Source organism: Neopsephotus bourkii, unplaced genomic scaffold, assembly GCF_033783945.1.
Source record: "Neopsephotus bourkii isolate Nb327-2 ecotype Australia unplaced genomic scaffold, CSIRO-AGI_Nbou_v1 NB_1373, whole genome shotgun sequence".
In the NCBI taxonomy this organism is placed as follows: Eukaryota; Metazoa; Chordata; class Aves; order Psittaciformes; family Psittacidae; genus Neopsephotus; species Neopsephotus bourkii.
The window spans coordinates 389290-414749 of NW_026901852.1; the positions used below are offsets into that span (position 1 = coordinate 389290).

Genomic DNA, 25460 nt, shown 5'->3' on the forward strand with positions numbered 1-25460 from the left:
CTATGTATTAACATATAGTGTCCAAAGATTGTAAAGTCTTTGCTCCTTTTGGTACATTTGAATGTATTATTTAGCTGATAAGTTTCACTTCATCTGCCTGTTTCAACCTGTATTAGATTTTACTATTTTAAGGCCACAGGCTTTCATGAAATCAGGTGAAGCTTGTGTCTTTTTTTTGGTATGCTGCATAATCTGAGGGATTTAGTCTATTTAAGAAATTGATAGAGCGTATAAAACTGTATCTTGTGCACATAATAACATATAGTAGGAAATGAGGTGCAAATCTGGTACACAAGTTCTAAATTATTTACATTTTCCACAAAATAAAGAGTGCAGAAAAAACCTGCTTTAACTTCTTCCTCTGAGTTTACCACCCTCTGTCTTCACCCCATTTTGTTTGCCTTGAACAATCATATCATTAAAACAATCAAATATTAAATCTTAATGAGAGTAAGGATTTATGTCTTCCATTATAGCTCTGTTAATATTTTTGCTTTCTGTCCTTTTCAACTAAGTATCATCTTTAAAGAGCTGTGTTGTAGATAGGTTAAGGAATCAGTAAAGACATGCATATGTTTAGCTGTTCTATCCCTACAGACTTGACAGAGAGAAGTATGGCCTATGAATCAATGGAAATATAATCTCTAAATATATATATATATATCTATTTACACACAAATGCTGAGCTTGTCTCAGTAGGTGTGTTTCTTTCAGTAGGAACAATAAGCCTCCAGCTGTCCTCTGGCCTCCGTTTTATTTAAGTCAAAAAACAGTTTGAGAAACATGTTGATTACAGTAATGACTGGTGAGAATATATTTAAGCTGATTTTCATGTGGGGTTTTATGCCCTAAAGGATTTTATTACAAATATAGTGCCTGTGTATAACGACTGATAGTATAGGGGTGTGTTGCTGCCTGTTTTGCAGCTCCTTAAGCTATGTGGCCTCAAAAATTTCCAGTGTAGCCTGGTAAGTTTGAATCAGTAACTTCAGTAACTTCATTCACTGCTAATGGTCCACAATTTCCTGAAGAACTAATAATGAGCTGATGGGTTTGGGGGAAAAGATGTATTCAGAAGGCTTTGTTTAGGTAAATCTTTCTTTCTGGCCAAGTCAAATCAAACCTGCTGTGAATAAGCAAGAGGTTTGATGTAGGAAGTCTTTTGCTCTTTTATTTAAAAAATGCTTGCTTTGGGGATGTTTCAGAACGCATGTGAGACTGAGAATAATGTATACATGTTGTTTAACATTGGTTTAATTATTTTCTTGATTGCCTAAGTTACATAACTAGGTTTTCCTCTTATTAACAGCTGTCATTTTTTTCTTTCACATATAGTCTGGGTAATATCACATCTGTATAAATCAATATAATAATGACATTATGTAAGTATATTATTTTTTAACCATTGCTCTCTAGCGCATAATTATGTCAGTCATATTTTATAGAGAGTTTCTGTAGACTGTTACAATCATTACAATCTGTTCTGTGCAAAACCACTGCAAATTACCATTTTCTTGGTATTTCAAGTAGCAGTGGTGTTGTATGGGTAAATAGTAACAGAATCTCTGAATAACATGATCCAAAAGCATTGCAGGAAATAACACATGAAGATATGCAACCAAAATACTGAATAAATGAATACTCTTTATAGAAGATATTATTGCAAAAACTTTTTCAAGTAATCTAACACAAGAGACAAGTGTAAATTTATGCTTGTAAATGCAAATATATTAATATGCACTGGTGTCTTTTGGAAACCTGTCAAATGCGCATTTTGTGCTGCCTTGAATTACTGTGCATGTATATTAAGTAGGCATCAAATTGTGCTTAAATCAAAGATAAATGATAGCTATTTTAGATGCCATTTTCTGAGAACTGCCCAAAAAAGGGGATGAAATTGGAAGTTGTATGCAATCACATTTCACCAACGTACAATGATCTAAAAGTTATAACATATTAATCTTCTTTTGGATGATATCTAGTCAGAATGAACTCTCTAAATAGTCTTTCTAGCAAGTTTCTTTTATAAATCAGAGACTATTTATGCCAGCATTGATGTTATGAACAACATTTTGTAAATCTCTTCTCAGATAGTTTTCACCCACATTTTTTTAGACACTGCAAACACACAGGATATGGAGACAAATAATCTTAGCATTGTTTTCCACATTTCACATCACTATATTAATCTACCAAGGCATTGTACACTGAAAACTGTGCCAAGTTAGTTTAATTGCAGCAATAACTTGTGCAGACCTCTACCAGATAAAATCCTTTCCAAATCATGACATCATCTGTTAAGGCAGGAAATATAACCTAGAATATATGTATAAGATTTTTGCTTATTTTCTGTGTCCAGTGTTCTACTTAGTAAGTTTGCTCCTTTAATGCATTAAAGTCTTACAGGTTTTATTTTTTTGTTAAACCTATTGATACTATACTAACAAATGTGATAACTTTTACCCACAATAGTGTTTAATCACTAATTATCACAAGCTGTCTTATTTTCCAGCTTATGGAAGCATGACCAAACCACAGCTAAGACAGAGATGACCACCACTTTTTGCTTTGCATGTGAGAGTTGCAGCTTCGTAGTAAATTCTGAGGAAAAGGGGGAGGGTAGAACCTCAATCATGGAGTCCACTGGCAATTTAAGGATTTCTGAGCATCAGATCTTCTTCCTGCATTTACAGTATTTATTTAGCAGGTTGGCCACCATTATCAACTGACTGTTTTGTTTTCAGAAAATTCAGACAACACAACTAAGAATGTGTCCCTCCCAAATGCTTAGAATTTAGTATTTCATTCCTAAAGTGCTCTAACAGTAGTTACAGATTGAGCATTGCTAATGAGCAAATCCATATTTATGTGCTTTTGAATTACACAGAGTTTTTCAAAATAAAGGCATGAAGTACCAGATGCAGAAGTAGTAATATGGCCTTTAAATCGTGAGTCGTTAACTGTGTAGACCATGGGGCTCTGAGAAGATTCCATGAAGATGATGTTCATGTCACATTTTAACCATAGTTACATAAAAGTGAGAACAGCAATTGATAAAGTGTCAGGGATAGAGATGTCCAGCATGAAACTCTTTGCATGCTTCTTTTACAAGCTACAGGAAGCGTAAAATGTGAAGTATAGAATAGGTCCTGCCCTACAACTTTTGGCAGACTAACTAGTTTAGACAAAACAGGATGTGCTGGGACATCAGCAGTAGAAAAAAAGAGGACTATGTGGATGAAATGGAGAGGAATTAAGCAGCTGGAATTTAATACATTTCTCTAGGAAATGCTGATTATCAAATTTTGTTAAGGAATTGCCTTTTTTACTTGGCAGACAATTTGTCTTGGCTAGCCTTTTTAAAGAGAGCATGTTAAAGAAGGAACTAAACTATTAAGAAAGTATACTGTACATGAGTTAATGTACATATTCCTTAATATGGCATCACCATGTTCCATCTTTATTACTATCTCAAAACTTTTTTTACCTCTCCATAGGCCCTAGGAAATATCCTCAGAATCCTAAGAAAATGGGACTTTAACTGTAGATATTCAACAGTGAAATCAATAAGTGATTTAGCTTTGTATCCTGCCACAGTAGCTAAGTTTTCTTCAACAGTACTTTCTTAAGGCTTGTTCCAAATAATTCAGGGTGTTTCTGAGCTATTCATATAGGGCCTTAGGATGAGTCGTAAATACATAATCAGGATGTTTCTAGGGGGCTTGAATCTTGCACACTTCTTCCATCCTGATCAAGCATTTCAGCTTCCCACATCACAGAGCTGTTTCATATAGGTCTATAATTGCTATTGATTATATACTTTTTTCCTTGTGTTTATCATAAAATAAAAGGGCTGATGAGAATGTCTGGTATAGATATGGAGCTGCCAATTTGAAATATTGAAAAGTGTTTGTTGTCAGCAACAACCTTTAGTTACTTCCCTTAGGATAATTCCACATATCTCACTGACAGGGCATTTCTGCCAATACTCAGTCTAAATATTAACATGCTGCCCTTACTTGTCATACCTCCCTCTGATACTCTGTGTTACTACTGAGTATCTGTACCTTTTGAATACTTGTTCTGTCTCTATTTTCTGTTGTCAGGAATCTATTCCTTTGTTGATCAAAACATTTGGCCTCCAGTTCTGTGGAGAAGATCCAAAAGATTCAACATTTGCAAAATGGAGTGTTTTCAAAGCTGGTTCTTGGACATTGGTTGTCTTAAAGCCAGCAAACGTCCAGACCCAAAACTACTGTACCTCCTGTTCTCCAAAGAATGAATGAAACATAACATAGCAAGGAAATTGGTTAAAGGCTGTAAAAAAGGTAGACAGTAAGCTCATCTTTTTTACTTTACTTTTGAATAATAAACAGTACTGTAAACCTTTTTGGTATATCTTAATCAGTTTTTCTAATTCAAAGATAAAAAATGGAATAATCAATCACAAGTGTGGATCCCTGAAACTGCAATTGAACTGAAAGCTTTTTTTTGTTGTTGTTATCAAATGTTGCCTCTTCATGGCATTCAATGTTCCATATTTACAAAAACTCATGTCACAAAGATGACTGTCTTTGGATGTCTGTAGTTGCATGAGTCATTAAATTGCTTATTTTCTCAGTGGGAGTTCATTCAGGACATTGAGGAGCTATTTCCTCCTAATTAGTTCCCTAGAGTCCTCTTATTAAAAAAACACCTTAGGCTTCAAGGAGTCTGTTTGGGGTCATTATTTTCTTGATAAATGTACTCACCAACACTCCAGATTTCCCAGAAGGGTGACTGCAGGGTAGAAGAATGTTGTGTTGCACGTTATATTCCATGATTGGTTCAAATTATACAATTTACCCACTATTTTCAAAAACTAATCCTAAATCATCGGTCAGACACATCCTACTTCCAGTGCTGATGCCAGACAGTCATTTTCCCTCAGAGCATCATTGAACATGAGCTTTCCTCAGCTTGTTTCATACTTTGATGAACTAGGTGGCTGCAGGGACTGTACTGAGATTTGAGGCATTTCATTTGAGTTGTTGCTAGTTGTTTCCATTGCGGATAGCTCTGTAGGAAAGGAGTGGGCTACACTGATTTTACTTACACTGGCAGATTATCGACCTGTAAGATTTACTGTCATATTTTACCAAACCACTCTGAGATGTCATCTTGTCAGATAGGTTGGCTAATGCTGGGTGCTTTATCTTGTCTGGTCTTTGAAACCTACAACCAAAACCAAAGATAATGCTGAAAGAGGTTGTCATTTATTTAGCATGTGCTGATAAGACAAGCACTATTATTTTGGTCTTTAGAGCAATAAATACTTCCTCAAAAACTATATCCTTCACTTTAGATTCAAATTTTAGCTCCATCTTATGTAAACATGTTCATTTGCACCCATCACAAAACCTTTCATGCTGTGTATCTTGTAATTATTACATTGTGCTCATTCTTTGATAATTGCTTACACCTACAATTCAGGGTTGTCAAGCACAACTTTGTGGTTTCATTTATTCTGTAAGTGCTGAACTCAGTCTAACAAAGTCTTAGGTTGATAGAAACACTGGGCTTAGGTTCACAGAGCCTAAATCCCATCTATAGCCCAGTGATTCCTTTTGGCCTTGAGAGACCCCAAGGCAGTTGCATAGACCAGGTGCTGCAAGTAGAATTACAGATGTGAAATGTTGGACAGTAGCAGATGTATTTATATGCTTCTACAGATACAGCCTTATTCACATCTGTGCCAGCCTCACTGCAAAATATTTACAAAACAAAAGGCTGTTAAGTGCTGTAGAGCTGACTGCTCAGCAGCAGTGCCCATCACCCAGGACTGTTTAACCCACAGGTGGTTGTGGAAGAAGGCAAATACCACATTGTGATAATATAAGAGGGGCCACTGCAACATCCCCTTTGCAAGCAAATGCCTCTTAGCTCCTCTCTAATATACATCATCTTGAAAAGATAATACTTCCAGCATTAGGGTAATATTTGCGGTTTATTTCAGTGGAAGTTTGTTTGACTGAAGCCTGAATAAAGGCCTGAAAATATAACAGAAATAAACTTTTCCTAGGCAATGTACCTTTTTAAATACAGTGATTATGAAAAACTGTTACAGACATGTCTGTTATGTTTGCAGTGATAAGATACGTGAGCTTGCAAGCCTTTCTTGCAGTCTCTGAATTGCACGTGTGCAACACAAGCCCTGCATCACAAAAACCACTAAAATCAGTTGTAAATAAATGAGAAGCAGAGAAAAACAGATGCCATGCAATTAGTACAGTTTAGTATTGACCTGCACTCATAACATCATATTAGATGCCTTATTATATTTGCCTATCCTGGAAAGAGGCTAGAGAAGCAGCGGTTGGCAGCTCAGGCGTGTGGAAAATGCAGCCACACTGGCTGCACCCTCTACTGGCTGATGGACAGACCACAGATGGGTTTGATTTTTTTCTCAGCTATAAGAATAATATTCTCAGCCTGGAATAATAATATTTGCCAGCAAACATTTTATAGCATCATTATTAAAAGTAATAGGAAATTTGGGTGTCCTATTTGTCTGGAATATGAAAGAAAGTGAAAGGTCTGAGAAATAGAAAACAATGAATTCTTTTGTCTTGCTACAGAAATGATTTGTCGAGAACCACTGTGCTCACTTTCTATGGCAAGGGAATGAAAAAGTTTGCCATACAGAAAGAGATTAAGCTGCACTGTGCTTATTCCGAATGCTAGAGAGATTGTTCGTTAAGTTCTGCAAATGCCACGTGTGGAAAAAAATAGTATTCTGCAACCAAGACCTTCTAGAAACGTAAAAATTAAAATTCATGGTCATGTCTTTCTGGGTGTGGGATTCAGTTTAGCCCCAGATAGGTATTACAAAGTATTTGTATAGATTTAGCTTTCAGATGGTTCTAGCAGATCTTGTATAAAGAGCAACTGAGATTTCAAAGTCCATGTAGAGTGTGTGCTGTAAATGACCATAGTATATAGAGGGTAACATATTCTCCTGGGTTACGACATCAATTAAATAATGGGCTTTGAGAATGCTGCAGTTTATTGCCAGAAAGAAATTAACTTTCATTTTTGTTGTTTTTCTCCCTTGTCTGCCTACAAGGGTGTCAGCTAAGGCTTTCTTATGTTGTATTTTTCCTGTCATAGCAGACAGAGATATCAGCAAATATTTTGCCTAAAAGAGAGGTGCTGTTTGTGTCTCCACTTTTCCAGTGGGACTTGACAGCTAGCTACTTCAGGTCTGGTACTATCGTGTGTCTATGTGCAAGCAGAGACACAAAGGCACGTAATCTAACATGCACCCATTGCACAGTGAGAATGAAAAATTTAGCTGTTGCTACTCTGCTATTAAATGACTAGAATAATAAGAGTTTACAGGAATAATGTTAATGGGCTATAAATAACGGCTTAGTTATGCTACAGTGAGATTTTCAGAAATCACAAGTGGTTTAATCTGCCTTCAGTTTACTTTTTAAAAGTTATTGTATTTTTTAAAGGATTAATGTCCCTCCTCCCTCCTCCGCCCCCCCCCCCCCAGTTGCCTCAGGTTCCCTAAGTTTAGGACCTCTTTACATGTCTTGTGCTTTGGAAATTCTTGGCCATTTCTGTACTCTCTGCCTTGCCTGTATGTTCTTGCCTGTACATGTCAGTTCTGTGTCATTTGTCATCGTGCAGTGAATCAGATTAGCAGGCATCACAAGCTTTAAACCTTACTAAGATAAGCAGGCAAATATATTACTGTTTGTACAATCGTATTTTTATATTGATACTGTCTCCTGGATTTCCCATCGCTGTTAGGCTGATTAACGCCTGCAGAATACAGGGTAATTTCTTTTATAAAATGTTTTTCTGTTGGTTCATTATTTTCTAATGCTTATTATAGCAGAATTTCATAAACACATTGTATTGACTGCTCCACAGAAGCAGTTTGTCCTACATGACTCTCTCCTCTTTCAGAGGTTTATCAATGCCCTATAGTTGCACCTGCAAACAACTGTGCCTGCTGGTGCCAAACAGCTGGGGCTGGCAGAGAAGGCAGCGCCTGGGCAGTGCCAGAGCTGGCTGCTCTGCAAAGCCCTGCTCTGCTGGCTGATCCAGCACTGCCTCTTGACCTTCCTCTCCTCCCCTTCTTGGGAATCCCTAACCTCCTTCCTCATCCTTCTTCTTTGTATGGGAAGATGGTCACTATCCTCATGATAGAAAAATAAAAATGGATTAGATAGAGTTAAAACCAGGAAGGATAAAATAGTATGCCATGCAGTCACTGGCAAAACCAGAACACGATATGCCCTGGACTCGCAGCTCAGTACCCAAAGCCAAGGCTACACCTCTTCCAAATGCAGCTTACAAAATCCAGGTTGGAAAGTGATCTACTGCTTTTTAAGAGTGTTTTCAAATTGCATCTTTTTCCATTATCAGGAATTAAATGGGACTGTATGAGTTTTAATTTACAAATCGTGTTATTTGGTACACCTGGAAAGAAATTTTAAGCAACATCTTTGGCTCTTTTGGAAAGTGGCCATAACAACAGCCAAGCTAATTATATTGGTCATCAAGTTATCAGTGTAGTTGTAACTGGAGGCAAACAAAGGCCAAGAGGAGCTGGTAGTAAAATCATGGTGGATTTCACAGTCATCTTATTACTGACTGATTTAAGTAAGTATCTAAACCACTTTATTGGCATTGAAAGAGTGTCAAGGTTTCAGCAAGTCTCAATTCCCAGGAGCTGAAACTTTCCTTGCTTATGAAAACTGACTGGTGAGAAAGTAAAGACATTCCTCGGTAAATGCATGTGGAAAACAATTTATTGTTTCTATTTGCAAATGCTAATAATCCAGGCTACGTGTGAATTTTTCTGATGAAGTTACGTATTAGGAAACAAAATTCTCAAATGAGGTTCCTCTAACTTCCATTTTATTACATCAGAGATAAAGTTGGCCCATAGTTCTCTGTCATTTATTTACTGGGTCTAAAAGAATGTAAACTGCATGTAAAACTACTCTAGAGCACCAGCTTCCACAGGGAATGTTCCAGTGTGCTTTAAAATTTAGTGAGTCAGAAGCAACATGCAGTATGTACTCTTTTCAACTATAGGTTTAAACTAATTTAATTAAAACCCCTTGAAATAGATTGTTTTTCACATAATGTAAACAGCAAACTCTTTGTAAAAATGCTTTTCATAATTAAAATAAATAAATGTCTAGCCCCATACTTCCCTGTATTTATTCACTGCAAACCAAAGTACTGTTAGACTGTAACTTCAAAGAATAACTGAAATTTTTGGACCGAACAAAGCTATAAAACTTTTCTGAACTAAAAGTATTCACAGCCACATAAAAAAAAATGATTTTATTATTATTATTAATTTAATTATTATTAATTCAGAGTTCACTGGCAAGCTCAGTGTTGTAATGAGTTGTAATCTACTGATTAAGTTCCAGTAAGAACACTAGCAATGGCTTTATCAATATTAGTTCTTTAACAGCACCCAAAAGAACTTGTAATTCTGAATCTCACAGTGATCGTGGGTCATGTGCATACTTGAGCATGTAGTAAACATGGGTCAACATTTTGAGAGGGGCTAGTCTGTAGGATCAGGTTTTGAGTCATCCTTGGATCCTGTTTGCTGCTACTTCCCATTTCCTTGAGTGCTGTGTTTTGGAAACATGGTACTTCAAAGAAAACACTTTTGAGAAGTTCAGGTTGAATGGGTGTTTGAAACCTTTCAGTAGAGCTTTTAATCCAGTAGGATTCCGCTTCACAGAATGATTTGCCATCTATCAGACCACTGGTCATGGCTGTTAATTAAATGAAAATGCAAAATAAATCTACAGTACAGAGATGCAACATACCCAATTAAATATTCCAGTACAATGCGCTAACGATAAAAAGTGAATGTCAATGACGGACAACCTGTATCATGTCAGAATACAAATCCTAGCATATGACAAAATGTTATGATTCTCATCACAGGCCGGGAGGAAGAAAAGGACTGGTCCTGTCCCCTGATGTCAGGTGTTGTAGAGGAGGTGGCAGTAGGGACACATGGGGTGTGGATAAAGGCTTGGGGACTTCTGTGGATGAGAGTACAGTTAAAGATGGAACCTTTAGACTATGTGCATCTGATTTTCTTGACTCTTGATACAGGAAAGTCTGACCATTCCTGGGTGAGTTCTTTGCCATACAAGCAAAGTATCATATTTTCTTCAAAATGTGGTTGTGTTACTATAAAAGAAAATACTGAAGAAAGTGATAAGCAAGTAATGGTGGGTGTTTTAAGTGACTGAGGGACTGTCAGGCCCCTATGTTTTTGTGTAGAGCTTTAATGGCTGCGCTGTGAAGAGGGATGGCCTCTTTAAGGGACTCTCTTCTTGGCAAGGTTAAACCAAATGAATGGCAATAACTCAGCAGTTACAGCTAACTAAAGCAGCTTACAGACAGGTGTTATAATTTCATTAAAGCTTTGGCAGTCGGGGCAATCTAAAGAATATAAATGGACAGAGGTGAGTAATCTTAAATAAGTTTCATGAAATCAAAGAAAATATTTAATGAAGTTACTTGCAAGAAGCAATTTAATGAGCTATCTTGAGACAAGAAATTAATGGATATTTAGAATCTTAGATGTGTAAACAATTCCACCTTTTCTACCTATTAGAAAGGTTAATGTTTTTTCTTGAGAACTACAGTCTGATAAAATCTATACTTGAAAGTAAAACATATTGCTATCCTAAGTTATATCTTTCAATAACTCATGAATCTTGTGTCACGTGAAAAAACTTTCTTACTGTTAATGTTTCAGGTGCGTACTTTAGATACCTCAGATAGGTGTTTTAGCTTGATTGCTAGTTGGTAGCTTTCTTTTAGCTTTTGATTGTATGTTTTGCTCTTTAAAGAAGTCACGTGCTTAGGTGAGGGTTGTCTGAAGGACTTCATGTTCTTAAAACAGAGAAAATGGAGTAGAGCTAAATTTTAGAATGTTGCAGAATGCTGGACTTTGAGATTTCTGTGGGTTTACAGTATATGGAAATTTCTCTCAATTTCTGTCCATTATTTTAATAAACACAGATAACACATCCCTGTCAAGACTCAGCTGAGTGAAATGTTAACCAATGCCATCCTTTAACCCAGTTTTGAATTCCTTAGATTTTAATAAAGGTGTAATTTCTTTACATGCAGCATATTAAAACATATTTAGCGAAGTTCTAATCAACAATGAGCTCTTCTCCCCTTCTTTCAAATGAGTCGAAACACTCTTTACAAATATATGTACGTATACATAAATGTGTGTGTAGGCCACTTAAGTCTTTAAAGCAGGGACATACTTGATGTAGACTGAATCATCATTAGAAACTACACTAGTAATACAGTAGTATAAGGCCCTAGGTGGTGTTATTACCAAATTTATGTTCAGGCACAGCTATTACTATCACTTCCCACTATAGAAAGACTAGTATTGTACTTTGCTCTCCCAAACCTGTATCACCTCCTACACCTCCAGAACTTTCAGGAGCTGAAGACAAATCTTGTTGCTCCCCAAAAGCCAGGAGTCCTCTTTCCCCAGCAATATTTTGGATAAGAGGAGAGCTATTGTGCTACCAAGGTACCTGGAGGGAAGAAGTAAGGAGAAATGTGAAAGCATGGAGGCAGGGAGTAGAATGAAAGATAGTGGGGAAGTTCTGGAAAGGGACCCCAACACTGGGGGCAGGCCACAGCAAGTATGATGCTAGATATGAACTGTTACCACGTATCACGGCTGTAAGAGTGGATTAAAGCAAAACAGTGTGCTCAAAACAACTATGTGCCATTTCTAGACAACTGAAGATCGGTTAGAACCGGGTGGAAGCTTCATGGCCAAAGGTGAGATTGTAGCAAATTGGATGGAAATTATTAGTTTCAGCTCCACCACCCCCCACCCCCAACCCAAATATGGTAAAGAGATAAATGGGTAGATTTTTTCACATAATTAGTAGGGAAATGTATGCTTAAATGATACATGAGGTGTTCACCTAATGGCTTGAGGAATTTCTTCTTGGAGCGAGAGGAAAAATTTCCACACCTCGATTCCAATGTGTCATCAAGTGACAGTAAGTGTGCAGTTATTTTATGTCACCAGTATTTCTTTCTTTTCAGTGAGAAAACAACCCAGAGATAAAATTACTCCAAGGTTTTATGTGGATAAAGAATGGTGGAATAGCTCACCTGGTATCGCCCTCTTCGGTGATAGTTTTTAGGCTGTTGGTTGATCTGTGACTGGTGGCAAGTGATTGATATTCATATGCAGTTTTTTTTTCTCTAGTTCTGAAACCTTTTTTCCCCCATAGTGTTCTCTTGAGAGTAATATAACAGCATGCATAGGATTACTCTGTCAGCAAAGAGTATGTTCTGCCTTTTCCTCCCACATCTGAGAACCACATGCTTTCAGTGACAGTGAAAGAGTTAAATTTCAGAGTACTGAAGGATGCTGGCCTTTGGAAATTAATCATGGACTACAATAATTATTGATACTTACCAAATGAAAAATGTGCATAGAACACAATTATTCCAGTACACAGAAATGTCACAGGATAAACTGCTACTGTGTCCTGTCATTCCTGCCATGGATATTTAGATATAGATCCTCGGTGGGATGTAGAGACAGAAATAGCCCAGCAAGGCTAGGGTTGCCCTTGGCTCCACTGGGATGTGCTCTCAGGTGAGAGGTGTGAAAGTTTATCATATTATTGAGCACCTTCAGACGTTGCCTGGGGCTGTATGCTTGGAAACATGAGTGGGTGTGCTGTGCTTGATTAGTGTCAATATTTTAAAACGAGGTAGATGTTAATGCAACAAAATACAGATTTTTTTTTTTTTTTAAACACTATGTGAAGGGAAGTCTCTCTAAAATAACATGAGATGTTAATGAGCTCTCTACAAGAGGCTTAACTCGGGATGCTTATAATCTTTTAGTGTGTGTTTGTGGCTGTTCTTTAAGAAAAGAACAGACTTTTCATATTTCGGACTATTTTTCTTTCCCTTCTGATCTGGCCTTCCTTCCTCCCCACATACCCCGAGTTTCCAGCTTTCATTCTCCACTGTGATCCTAGAAAGCATGAAGGCCTGGATCAGAGAATATTTATTTTTTTGTTTTCTCAAAAGAAAATAGGCAAGGAAAAATAATTAAAAGATTTCAAGAAACAGCCGGAAAAAAAAGTCTTATGTGCACAGATCTTATGTACAGATAGCGATGGTCTAAGTAAGTAAGATTGCGCAATTTTATTGCAGAATTATACCCATGAGAAATATCTGAGTCTTGCACACAGGTATAATTTAGCAAGAGGCAACAGCCTGCACGCACTCAGGTGTACACAGTGGTTTTTATCCCACGCTGGCAACACTTTATCCCTCCTATCTACACAAGGGTGCATGTGCTTCATGCGGCTGCATGTAGCCACAGGAGAGGCACCCCCAAACCCGCTTTCCTGCCGTGGCGCCTCCGTGTATGGCTCCACGAGGGTCGCCCGGAGGTAGGGGCAGTGCGGTTCGAGAGCGCGGCTGAGAGCAGCGCTGAGGCGGTGCGGAGCGGGGCCGGGAGAGGGGCTGGGGCGGTGCGGAGAGGGGCCGGGGCTACCCGCGCCATTCGCCGCGCCGCCGCTGGGGGTATCTTTGTACCATTTTTCATCCAGCAGCAATTTGGAGTGGAAACGTGTAATAGGGGAAAAAGCAGGGTTCTCGGCGGTTTTAGCGAGCCGCGCATCCAGGAGCCAAAAAAGATTAACACAGACACGCGCACACACACACACACATAGAGTCTCTGTACAATACACACACGCACCCCTCGGGGCACCGTCGCGATCACCCGCCGGACATCAAGCGAAAGGGATTCGTCTGGAGGGCAATTTTGGCTCGGGGGAGATGTATTGGATTAGTGGGATTATCTGCTTGCAAACGGAGAGAAGTAGCGTTTGATCATTTCTATTGCTTGCCTGATGGTCGGATTTAAATGGAGGTGGCTCGGCACGGATAAGGCTGAATTCCGGATGGGGATTTCCAGCCCACCCCTCCCCTCGCCCCGATCCGAGGAAAGGGGAGAAAATTACCTAAAAATCGATATAATTCGGAAGTGTCCGAGGCACGATTGAGAAACCTCCAGCCCACAGCAGCTGGGCGAGTGCCGGAGGAGGCGAATCCACTGAATTACAGTTTCACCCTGATTGCAGAAAAGCGGCCGTGAACTGGTAAATACTTTGATGCTCCCGGCGTGTGGGGCGAGCCCGGGTCGGGCTGGGCTGGAGGGGCGGCCGCGCCGGGCTCGGCACCCCCGGCCCCTGCTGCTGGGCCGAGCCGGGGGGAGGGGGGTGGTGTGTTGCCAGTTTACGAGCCGTGTGTGTGTGTGTGTGTGTGTGTGTGTGCAGGGAGATGGCATTTAGCTGCTGCAGTGGGGCTGGGGTGCAGGGCTGCGCGGCTGCGGTGGCGAGCGGTGCCCCGGGGGAGCTGCGCGGAGGCAGGAGCCGTGGCGGGGCGGGGGGGGGGTGTTTGCAGGGAGATTTACACCCATGCACCCCCCGCTCCCCGCCCGCACCGGCCCAGCCCGCACCTGCCGCAGGCGCGGCCCGCCAGCCAGCTCCTGCCCCCGCCACCGCCCGAGAGAGCGAACTTTTCCGGCGGGCCCCCCGCGCCCCGGGGAGCGTCGCCTCTGCCCGGGTCCCGCTCCCGAGCCCCCGCGTAGCGCCGGTCCCCTCCCCGGCTGCCGGGCCTGGCGGGGGATCGATTTATTTATTAATATATGGTTTCTCTCCAGAGATGTTCTCCTTGGGTGCTAACTGCTGGGCTTGCTCCCCCCGCTTCCTTCCCTTCCCTTCCCCGTTCCTCTTCCTGACGATCGCACTAGAGCCTCAGCTCTGCTCGCTGAAGGAAAATCAATTTTCAACAGGTTTAATTAAAATTAATCAGCCAAATTACTTAATATTAATTGACTTATAATTAAAGCCAGAAAGTTACCTTGGAATCAGGAGAAAGGATATAATCTCGAATCATTTTAAGGATGCATATGGTTTCCGAGCAATTACATTAAAATAATTGTTTAAATAAAACAAAACAGAGCTTGATTAAAGTGGTGTGTTCTGGCTGCTGTAGGTGACACAATCTGGACGAGGTATTTTCTTCTGTAAATTTGCTGACCTTTTTAAAGGAGTATCATTTTAGTTTGACACGGGTTTTGCTTTCTGGAAGGCCAGTTTATTTTAGCTCTAACAACCATGGTATTAAAAATCCACTAGTATAAAATTGCAATATATCCCATAGAAGCTATAAATATCAGAGTGAATGTTTTTAGCATGTTTGGATGTTCTGTGAATTTGAAATGAAGTAGATTTTTTTTTTTTCTTTTTTCCCCAGCATAAGTGTAAGAAATTGTTTTAGGAAATATTTTCTCCGGTACTTTCATCCCCTGTGGTAGTATTTGCATTTATTCGGAGGCTTAGTGAGACCAGACCATGCTGATAAATTCACAGAGATAATTTGTATCTGAAACCATGTTTTTGTGACGATGCTTAAAATAACTTTCTCATGCTCCCTTAAGACCTAGGTTGTTTTTTCAGGTTGCTTGGTTTTTACAGTAACAGCATTTTTAATGCATTGAGAGGCTACTGTGCCTGGTGAAAGAGAAACACTGTGCCCTGGGACCTTTTTTCCTACTTTTTTACTGGGCTGGCTTAATTGGAGCAAGGGGTACTTGCGAAATTGCATATAGTTTATTCCAGGCACCTGATAAGTGAAAGACCCATGCATGATACAGATGGACATTTAAAAATAAAGCCCATTATTCAGCGCCCTGATTTTCAAAGATACTGATTCCCATTGACTGCACTGAGACTTGTGTGAGCTCAACAGCTGTAACACGCAGCCCACTTTCACATCTTTGAAATTAGATTTTCATATTCAGAGCCAAAAGCTAAGTAGCCATGTTTGGAAATACTGGTTGGGCAGGTTTTTATAGCTTTTTTTCTTTTCCTCTTCCCCCCCACCCCCATTTTATTTCTGGTGCAGGATGCAGGGGTAAAGACGACTGCTTTTTAGTTACTTTTGATAGATGACACTGGTTTTCTTTGACTAAAGCTACAGACTGCAGCAATGTTGCAAAAGCAGTTTTGCAGTGAGCGGTTAGGGGGTCCTTATGTATGTATTAAGAGGCCCTGTTTTATTCTATATATTTCATGTGAATCATATGCAGACCACAGGAAGAAAAATGAGGTTGAAGATAATCATACTAAGTGTGCTGGGAAGCAGGATTTGGCTGCACACCTCTGTTTTGTGATTAATGAAAGCCATCAGAGAATGTTCAGGCTGCTTAAAGCAGTACGTTGAGTAGAAGCAAGGAGAAGAGCTGTCGTCCTGATACCGCTTTGGTTATCTTACCCCTTTTCTGTGGCAGGGTAAGAAGATAACACCATAGCTGTTGATACTTAAACATCCTTAACAAAGTGGGTTTTCTCTGCATTATTTGGCTGGAGGTGGAGCAGTCTGCTGCGGAGGGTTATTTAAAGACTGGGACAGAGCTGTAGGCAGATAAATTGATTTGCAAGTGAATGGAGGATTTGAACATGGTAATGGTGGTAGTTTTATTTTTTTATCAGTTTGCATATTTAATATCCACTGGCATACTCAGAAGCATAAACCACTCTAATTGTTCAAATGGTGTCTGGGGAAAAGAGAAGAAAGCAGAGGCTTACATAGGGTCTCAGTTCATAATGGATTGGCTTGCCTTTCTTTATTAAAAGCAAATATACATTCCTTTCTAATAGAGACATGAAGCTGTATTACAGATCCTTGGCTAGCTTTGAATTATTTGTTTGATGTCATATTTATTATGTTTTTTTAATCACATGAAAAAGAAACTAGTTAAAAATTAAATAGTGAAAAAGAAGGGCAAAAAGGGACAGATATTCTTTGAAAGCAAATAATGAAAAGGCAACATTTTGCCAGAGAATCAGTAGAAATCCGTGTGGGTTTCTTTTAATAAAGGATGGGCAGTAGTCAGACTGATCCAGTAAACAGCCTGATTTCTGATTAGTCCCAGATATCTGTGTATGGTTAAGTGTAACAACTAATGATAAAAAATACATCCTGACCAATGAATAAAGGCTGTTATAAAAAGCATATTTCCATTACTGTAGCCCTGCTTCTGAGCTCTGCATTATGAGGGAATGTGTGTATTCAGAAGGGGATGCCTGCCTGCTACCTGGGCGTTGCAGAAGAGTTTGTGTAGGAGGGAGGGAGGAACTTAGAGGATACAAAAAAAAAAAATAAAAAAAAAAAAGCTGATGGGAAACTTCATCATGTATCACATGTTGAAAGCACTTGCTGTAGTTTTAATGATAAATGATGACATTACATCCCCCAGAATGACTACTGAATGATCACAATTACAAGGGGAAATCATGTTGACTTCCTGGGGACTCAGCTTCACATTTCCATCTGCCTCTGAAGACCCTACATGTTTTCCAGCAGACTTTGTTTTCATAACTCTTAATTGCTCATTAATGATGTGCTGTATATTATCCAGGGATAAAAACTGACTAGTTGGATACTTAGTACTATGTTCAAGTTTTTATGTGCACCCACTCTACCATGCTACTTTTCACTAAAAAGGTGGTGTAAAGGGCCACCATCTGCCTGAATCCATGAGCCACAGTGTCTACTGTAGATATCCTTATGGTGGTGATCAAGCCATGTAAAGGTCTGGGCTGCATACGTCAGGATAAAATGTTTTTCTACTGCTGTGGGCAAATAAAAGATGAGGCCATTAAAAAAAAAAGCAGTTGGAGTTCCCTTTTCCCCATTTGCTGAATTTTTCTGTTTTGTCCTCATATTTTCTGCATAATCAGTTGTAGTGCTGCCTTTGGGTAGTCTGTTACTTTCCACTGATGCTTGGCTAGCTCTTTTGTGCCATATTAAGGGGGAATGTAGTGCTTGGAAATTAGCAATGTGGCTGTAAAATCATAAAATTGATCAAGGGTGCTTTACAAATATTGTATTTCAAGTTTTTTAACCAAGCAGAGAACTTAAATGGCAATTAAAAAACATGTTTTCTAAATCTCCTCAATGAAATCCTGCATAGAGATGCCATTAGCCCACTCGTTGAACTGTTTCTGGGAATTTAATGAAGGGAATACATTTATGTTGTACTTTTTATTTAATTCCATCTTGTCTGAAGCTTTTAAGTTCAATGCTTGAACTTAAAATTATTCTTTAACTTCTGCCTTCCAAACCCCATCCCCCAGTTTCCAAAAAAAGTGCTTGAAAGCAGTAAAGTGTTATGTAGGCACACAGAGTTAGAAATACTCATGAGGAGAAAATGACAGATTATTTAGGAGAAACCTTACTACATAGAGATACTGAGTATTTTGACATCGTTAAGCCTGTGTAATATTGGCATTGTGGGATGGAGCTTTTGTTTCTTCAACTGGTTTCACAAAGATGTCTTATTTCTGTGGTGGCTTGTGCCCTGAAATAGTCGCCATGAGACCCTGCTGCTGGTTAGTCACGTTTCTCTCGCTGGAGGCATGGTCAGCATGACCAGGACATGACCATAGGGAGATCTGAGACTAGTTGCTGTAGCTTAAACTGAGTGTCTTACTCACAGACAGTGGTAGAAAATGAAAACAGGACAAGGAGCTGAATAACAGGAGCTATGCGTGAAGTCAGATGGAAAGAGTAAATCTTCGTAGACATTTAATGGTGTTATATTCTAAGCTTTCAGGAAATTTTATTTGAATTTTTTTTCACAACAGTAAATATAGTCTGTGCTATATCCTATTTCTATTTCGTGAGAGAAAAATTCCGCGTCTATGGCACAACACTTTACTGCTACCATTACTGCAGACTTTATAGATCAGAGATGTGTCAGCATGTTAGCTTTAGCTGTAATGCTTTTTTTTTTGTGTGTGAAACCTTATGGACCTTGCAGCCACTTTCTCATACTGACACTCATAAAATGTTCAAGTTCTCATATTTATTATTTAATTTGCTTCTTATATAAAGCAACAGAGCTTTTTGATACTTGAATATGAAGCCAAAAATGACAGGCAGGCATGAATGGGACTAATGACTTTTAATAATGCACATATTGGAAACTGCTAAAGGAAGTTTAATTAAGAAAAACAAGTTAAGCATGAAATTCATTTTGGAACAAATGCAAATAAAGTCACAGATACACAGAATATTACATCACAGGAAGGGGGGCTCTCAAGTTGATAGATTCCTATAATGCCAATACTGTGCTTGAAATGTAGTGTGCACTCTACAGCTCCGGAAAGCATGGTAACACTACTGAAGAGCACTTCTGAAGCTGAGTTAGAGATTTGGGTTTGTGATTAATGGATTATATTTATACCTCTGTGGATTTTATGATGCATTGGAATTTGATCTCAATTAGCCTGGAACTGAGACCAGAATCTGTTCAGGTAAAGCATTTGCTCTTTTTTTTGTTCCACAAGGAAGTTTGTTGAGTGGGTTTTGTTTTGTTTGGTTTTTTTTTAATTCATCTTATTGAAGAGCTAGTTATTGACCTAACTCTACAACAAGGATTTTGTATTATTTGGAACTTTTATTCTATGGTATTCAGGTAGAAAAATGATACATAGACAAATCTGAGTTCATTCAAACATGTTTGCTTTCGGAGTTCTCTCTCAAGGAATTGTAATAACTGTTTTTTAGCTTTTTAATCTTCCTTATTTTTATCTTAAATGCCAGAAAAATAGGAAAATAGAAAAGTGGTATCTTTCTTATGAATCTGATATGAAAGCTTGCCTTAGGTGATGAACTAGCACTACAGATAGTATTATTGTTGATACTATAATTGTATTAAAGGTAGCAAACAAAATCCAGTTTACTTCTCTCATGTGCTTAACCCCTGTGAACCAAGGGTCATCCACAAACGTATCAGGTAATAAACTTTATTACTAATTCTGTAGCTTAATTTTTCATCTGCGAGACACAGTAAAAACCACTTAGTTTTAGGGGCCTCTAGGGTAGGTTCTAGTGCACTCTTTTAGAGTGATCAGATGAGAAGCATGGTTTACAAAGTGTTAATCAAAGCAAGTTAAATCCACTTGGGTCTATGATATACAACATACAGATTTCTGTACTGAAGATCTCAGATGGGATATTTTTTTCATCTGGTATGACCTCTGATTAACGTGAGTTCAGTTGAATTTCTATAGTAGGTCAAAAAAAATCTTCATGTCCTCAAGCACACTACTGCCATCAACAGAATAGCCATTTGATCATTTAGCTGAACAGTTAGGAGGACTCAAAAGTGAGTATAATGCGTGGTCCGTTTAAGAGTTAACTGTAAGCTGCTAAAAGGAATAAAGGTTCACTTCAGTGCCCATTATATTCCAAGCCAGTGCATCTGTCATTTTTAATTTAAATCTGTATTACTTAGCTGTCTAAAACTTTACACATAAGCGACAGAGTTACCCATTCTTTCTGTTATGGGTAAAATCACCATTTCGTTACCTACTTACTGTGTAAAATGTCAGACAGCTGTAGTCCACATTAAAAAATTGCAGCCAACTTCTGGTAATATAAACAATTACTTCACCTAAGAAATAGAATTATTTTAAGAAAATGATTTATTGATGTGAGTAAATGGAAGATAATAAGAATTAAGTGACCCTCTTCTCATAGGTTTGTCTATTTAAAAATAAAGCTTAATAGAAAATTATGATCAGAAGTCTTTCTATTTTGGCAGACTAAGTTGCAGAAATTATTTAAAAGGATCTTTTGATCATGAAAATACTAATTAATAATGAGTTAGCATTAGTGAATATTTCCACTAATGGGGAAGAACAAAAATACAGCGAAGCTGAAAAGTACATGACATTTTAAATGAGTCTTACAACATCTACTTAGTTTAATTCAACTTTTCACTAATGTGTGCTACACTGTGTTGAATACTGTAGTAAATATTTTTACTAATTAGGTTGTAAGGTTTTATGTACAAAACATCGTATTCAATAGAGCTGAAAGAATGGTACTGAGGAATCAGTCTCTCTGATCTCAGAGTGATTCATCTACACAGTTTGTAGCACCTGGAAATCCTTATCTACTGGGTTGTGTGTAGCCCTGTGTAGCATAACACTTGTAATCTTACACCAATGCAGCATGGGACTGTGACCCATCAGAATAATGCCATATTCACACCTTTGCTGGCGATCTCAGCAAACATTGTGCATCTCAGTAGGGTTGGATTTGTTTTCAAGCTGCTTTCTGGAGCTTCCAGGCTTCTAGTTGCTTTCAGGAGGAGGTGCTGGCATGTGGGAGATAACCAAACCCCCACAGAACCATACCCTTCTTACGTGTATGTATTGAGGACTGCAGTCTCCTCTATTATAATTTCATACACCTGTTATTTTTTTAATGTATGTAGTTAATTTTTTTTTTTTAACTAAGTACAGGTAAATCCCTTCCCTTCACCAAGTATTTATGGAAATTTACTACGACATAGGGAAAAAATATGCTGTGTTTGACACAATGCTTCCTTTTGTTAACTTGGGAATGCTAACTTGAAATGTGAATGAAGAGATGGGAAATTCTGTGATGCATCTGAAGGATTTATCTGACCATGTTTACAATTGGTGTGTCACACCAATGTAGTGTTCACCCTGGGTCTTTCCTTTAATGGCTTCTATTCCACTGGCCACGTTCCTGTTTGTCATTGTAGCATATTTCAGAACATGGACTTCTCTTCAGAGACATGAAACAACTTTGGGCTCTTAGTTCTAAGTAGAGGCTGTTGTAAGTAAAAATGGATGCAAATGTCGGTGGTCCTGCAAATAGCATTTGTGTTTTGAAATGAAGCAGCATTGTGTGCAGTTCAAAACTCTTACAATTGCTTTCTATGAATATTTGTGCAGTTGGGATTTACTAGCAAAACTGAGGTGGAAGGGAATTTTTAAGCATGAATATCAAATTACTGGGTACATCTTCAGTTAAAAAGAAAACAGCCAGTGGTATAGAGATACCATAAGAATGTCTTTACATGTGCTGAAGCTGGCATATGGCTGTAAGTGTTGGGTGCCACCAAAGGATTTATTAGTCCATTGGAACTATTGACAGGTGGTGCAGTTCAAGCCATCCCTTAAGATTTGATGCTCTTTGCATGAGTAACAAAGAGAAGTTTAGCTGTTGCAGTTTGCAGCAGATGTAAACTGTTGTGGGATGCCCTGTGTCATTGGAAATGCAAAGATGCACTGAAGTTATCTTGGATTGCTTGCTCCTCAGCATACTAAATGCCTCTCTAAAGTATTTCAGAATCTGAGCTATAAAGTAATTTAAATTCAGAAAGGAAGATAATAAAATAATAGATGATAGAAAAAAAACCCTTTATATTGTGTAGACTGTTCCAATGACCATGAAAGACTTTATCAAATACTTTTTACAGTAGAATTCATTTCTGTTAGCACAGGGACCAGTTGTGATCTTCACATCTAGACAATAGTAAAATCTGAAGATTTTTCTCCTCCTCCTCAGATCCACAAGAAGCTTACCCCAAACTGATTGTCAGTACTCCTTATTCTGCTGCTCATCTCCCTGATCATTCCTGTTCCAATTTATTACTTCTCTTTCTACTGATTCCTGTTCAATCAAGTTCAGATACCAAGGGATAGTCCTATGTAGATAACTTGGTAGAGGACTAAAAAAATTTTGTCCGACATTGACCCTCAACAATTAAGACATCCCCCAGGCTCATTTCCTTCTTGGCTTTCCATCTAGTGCTCTAAAGAAAATTTTGGCATAAAAGTCTTAAAAGATTTGAGTAATCTCAGCCTCTTTCTTTCTGTGAATTTGTGTTTTTAATGTTATAGCTTCAGGGCAGCCAGTGACAGGCTTGAATGTTTGACCTCTCAGTCTCAAAAATAAACTGTTACTTAGTCATTTAGAAAGAAAGGCTTGTGAAGGAAAACCAAAAAAATTCCAAAATTTAAGTTACAAATATAGTGCAAATCTGTTGATTCCAATTCTGCAAGTGCTTTCAAATTTACTGCCCTGTATAGCTTATAAATTTGTTCACTGGCACCAGCTACTACCCAATAGTTAAGTAATCAAAAATAGCCAAACACAGTATTGCAGTATATTCTTACCTTTTTAGGCTCCTGTCTCTGTCTTACAGTAAAACCTTGTTTATGGGAGGCAAAATAGAACTTTAAATCACAGCAGAACTGTTCAGTTGCAATGGCAAAACAGCTGATGGACAACTTTAAAACTATAGCCCAGGCCTAGGGTTTGCGTTGAATTTGCCATTTAGGTATCAAGTACATGAAAAAGTTGTCTTAGATCTGCAAACAGGTCTTAGACTCTTAGAGTGAAAGTGCTAAATGACTTATTAGTAGCAATTTGGTAATTTTCCATGTTGATCTAACTCATCAGCTTGAAATGAAGGGTGCTGTTGTTTGGCATAGCTATGTTGAATTTGGTTTGTCCTCAGACATCCCTAGACCATGTAAATTAGCTGGAGGGTTACTGAGGTTAAGTTCCTGCTATTTACAAGTTGAAATTTGAGAAAGAGAGATTACATTTTTCCACTTCAGACAGGAAAAAAACAAAAGCTAGGATTTGAAGACCTATTGGAAAAGGTTTGAATCTGTGGAAGTTTTTGAATACCTCTAAGTAATAAGCTTCCATCTTTCCATAACCTAGTGTACATCAACCCAGAAGATCAAAGTCATACTTGCTGCTTTCTATTCTGGCACTTGTCTATGTATTTCTCAAGTAATATCCAGCTACCTTCAAGATTTGAAATGCGACAAAGCAACAAGTCTTCCAAGAGGCAATTGTCTGCATGCCATTCTGTGTAAGTTTATTAAACTGAAGGGCTAACATGCACATCAAGTTTGGGGAATTATTTTCTGCAGATAATTGGTGTGTTTCCAGCAAACACTGAAAATTTGAAACTGGAGAATAGAGGATACAAGCCTGTTTGTTAATGCAGTTTCACAGTGAAGGTGTTAGAATTAGTAGAGAAAGAAAGGGAGAGAGAAAATTATAGAAAAGCTTCATCTATCTCCTTATTGCCTCCTGAGATAGATTGTTCAGAGCTAAAGGAACACTAGACATGAACCAAATCTCCTGCTGTCCTATATAGCTTTTACAATCTCCTTTTTAATAACCCAAACTGCAGGGTAGTCTGACTATTACACAAGCCGTTCTTTTGAATTCTCTCTACAATGTGTATAGACATGATAAAAAAACCAATCCTCATTAAAGCTGCCAATGCTGTTTCAAAAGTCGGTGGTTTAAAATGTTTCCTGCATAAAGCAAAACACATTTCTTGTGCATTACACACTGCTTAATCGGGAGTCTAAGATTACACTGGTTTGTGTGTATATTGTAAGTCGTGGTGGAAATGTGTTTAACATGAATATGGAAGTTATAATGATATGCACTGAGCAATTTTCAGAAGTGCTGGAAGACAGCTTTGTGTAACAACCTCTGAGCTGAAGTAGTTGAAAATAAGATCTGGAATTTGAGATTATGCAGTCTGTGATCCTAACTGATTGTTTTTCTAGGATATTGTTCAGTCAGCATGCGGGCGTATGAAAGATAAGATTTCTCCTGTCCTGTGGGAACATTTATTGTTTCTGTTATAAATTGAGGATGGTAGGGATTTGGTGCATTCATAATGAGTTTTCATTTTTCACTTAAGTCAGTAGTTTATAAGGAATGCAGGATTGGTCAGAAGTAAAAATCCTGATATTCAGCTCCACCCCTAAACTGTCATTTTCCAAATCAGTTTTGAAAAAAGACCACTGAGGTCCAGTTATGTGCAAATTCAGAGTTTGCCCTTCCCTTTAGTGGGAGCAGATTTTGGTCCTTCGTTGATGTGAACATTTCACTCTTGTAGGTGTTTTTCATCAGCTGTCAGAAACTTGTGAAATAAGAAAACCATATAAGTATGGTAATTCAGGTTATGATGAAAAAACACAGTAATTAGTGTTATCCATACAAATATATTGCAGTTGCCTCAATGTTTTAATAAGAAGTTGTATTTTAAAATGAACAACAAAAAGTTTGTATATATTATAATCTGCTTTTAATGAAATAAAATGCATTTGAGTCGTTATTATGCCTGTCTAACTTAATTTCATTATCTTCTGATTTAAAAAATAATTACTTTAATTTTGAACATCAACTTGTGCAAACAAGGTGAAAATTGATTCTGAACTGATTAAGTTAAATAAAACATTAACATAAACACTTATGTAATGTAGCCTGGGAGCAAATTACTTAATTTTTAAAAAGGTGAATTTTAAAAATGTATTTTCTGTGAGTTCTGTTTCTTTTGAAAAATCTCTATAAATTCAACAGGTGATATTATAGATTAACCAGTAGTGAGTGTTTCACCCGCCATTTCATGGACCCATAAACTACTGCGATTTCACTTACATGACTCTAGCAACTATTAATGTATGTAAATA

The 25460-nt window shown here is 38.2% G+C and overlaps 1 protein-coding gene across 8 annotated transcripts in view; it reads left to right on the forward strand.

Moving 5' to 3' along the window:
• The window catches only part of NLGN1 (neuroligin 1), a 424270-nt gene that overhangs the window by 61697 nt on the left and 337113 nt on the right, over positions 1 to 25460 (forward strand). For 3 of the 8 annotated variants that reach the window (XM_061367065.1, XM_061367071.1, XM_061367073.1), the window contains exon 1: positions 13630 to 14216. The exons of 1 other annotated variant lie outside the window; for it this stretch is intronic. The gene's annotated coding sequence lies outside the window, so the exon portion shown is untranslated. Of the gene's footprint in view, positions 1 to 13390; positions 13506 to 13627; positions 14217 to 25460 lie in introns of those variants that run through there. 4 more of the 8 variants (XM_061367070.1, XM_061367072.1, XM_061367068.1 and 1 more) reach the window with 3 other exon arrangements.